A 2,273-nucleotide genomic window follows, 5' to 3' on the forward strand; every position below is an offset into this window, starting at 1 on the left:
TATCTCAGTCCCAACCCTCGGACTCAGCAGCGCCTTCTTGACCTGCAATCTTCTTCCCGAACTCTCCGCCCCCACCCCCTCTCCGGCTTATCACCCTCACCTTAACCTCCTTACACCTATCGCATTCCCAATGCCCCTCCCCCAAGTCCCTCCTCCCTACCTTTTATCTTAGCCTGCTTGGCACACCTTCCTCATTCCGGAAGAAGGGCTTATGCCCAAAACGTCGATTCTCCTGCTCCTTGGATGCTGCCTGACCTGCTGCGCTTTTCCAGCAACACATTTTTCAGCTATAGAGAAAGAACGTTTACTTTTGTACTTAAGTCCGAAACTAGAGGGCACTGTTTAAAATCAGCTCTTCTTGGACAGAGGAAGGAATTTTTTTCTGAGGATTGAGAGACATTGGAATCCTGCTTCAGAAGATAGTGAAAGTGGGACTGTTACATTTTTTTTAAAGGCAGATCTAGATTGATTCTTGTTAGACAGGAGAATCAAAGATTATCATGGATTGGTGGGAATGTGAAGTTCATGCATAAACAGAGCAGCCATGATCTTATTGTATAGCAGAATAGGTTTGAAGGGATGAACAGGCTACTTCACCTCCCATTTCAGATGTTCCTGTGTGTTTTGGGGGTGGAACTCTGTGAAGCAACATATTGAATGGATTTTCCAGAGGGAAGCTGCAAGTGGTAGATAGTCGGCACAATTCCTTACGGTTTGTGAAAGATCCCAGTACCCAATGCCTGATGAATAAGACTTTCTAATGGTGCCTTAAGTGCATTTGGGATACTCTGAGGCTGTGAAAGTGGTACAAGTACCGCTCAGTTGAGATGTCCTACATGTCATTTGAAGATTTGTTTAAAAACCATAAAATTTTGACTTAGGGTCACATTTGACTTGAGACACACTTTTTAATTTCACAATTATTTTACAATTCATACGGTTCTACTTTCAAATTGATTGATTGCAAAATTTACCTCAATTTGACCCCTTGCTATAATGCATGTTGATTTTAAATGAACCTTTGATAATATAAATTATAACCTTTGAAAGTACAAATGCAAGCAACAAAGACAACTTTGGATGTCAACAAAGTTAACTTAGGACGAACGACTAAGAAGGTTGAACATGTCCTCTTTGGAAAAGAGGTGGTAATCTCATTAAATTCGACAGAATCATACGGAAGATTATCAAAGGCAAATAGTGCATTCTGGCATAAGACTCAAATGTCAAGTTGCCCAAGTTAAAAATTAATAAGTAGAGTAAGAAGGCATGTCATGTGAAACCATTTCACTCAAAAGATAATAAGGTTGTTGAATAAGTTACTAGGAGGGCTATTGAAGCAATCAGTGTAAATAGTTAATTATGAATGAGATCAGGATCATATTCAGCTTTGATGCCTTTGTAGTCATTTAACTGGCTGGTACTGGAAGATTCAGACATGAATAGTAGTCAGATGGCAGAAGTGATTTATGACAACAGGCAGCTGTGGAACCATATTCCATCAAAAATAACAAAACTGAGGCGCATATATATTTTAAATATGAGATGGGGAGAGGATTAATGAAAGAAAGTAGGGTCTGCTGCAGCAGCATATTATAGGCACTATTACTGACCACATGGTGGCAGCTTCAACCAGAAACAAACTGTTTTAATACATGTTGCAGTTTGGGATGAACATATTGTACTGGATCAGAAAGATATTCCGATAGATTCTTGGTAGTTGCCTTTTTATGGAGCTGTTACTCTTTTCCAGGTCAAAATTTTACTACACAGAGCAAATAAAAGATGCATTCATCAGAACGGTGCCAGCCTTAAGTAATACATAATGTACATCCATAGAATGTGAATTTACAATGTAGGCACTTTTTTTTGTATGCAAACATGGCAGCCAGTTTGTGCACAATAAGATCCCACAAAAAAAAAAGCATTGGACTGCAGATGATGGAGATCTGAAATAAGAAGAGAAAATGTTGGAGAAACTTAGTGAGACTGGAGGAGGCAATGGCTTAGTGGTAATATTGCTAGACTGTTATATCAGAAACTCAGCTATTGTTCTGGAAACCCTGATTTGTATCCCTGTATGGTAGGTAGTGGAATTAGAATTCAATGAAAATCTGGAATTAAGAGTCTAATGACGACCATGAATCCACTGATTGTTGGAAAAACCCATCTGGTTCACAAGCGTCCTTTTGGGAAGGAAACTGCCATCCTTACCTGGTGTGGCTTACATGTGACTCTAGACTCACAGCAATATGTTTGACTCTTCACTGCCT

Source organism: Chiloscyllium plagiosum, unplaced genomic scaffold, assembly GCF_037043375.1.
Source record: "Chiloscyllium plagiosum isolate Xiang-an unplaced genomic scaffold, Cpla_swu_hap1 HiC_scaffold_22, whole genome shotgun sequence".
Lineage (NCBI taxonomy): Eukaryota > Metazoa > Chordata > Chondrichthyes > Orectolobiformes > Hemiscylliidae > Chiloscyllium > Chiloscyllium plagiosum.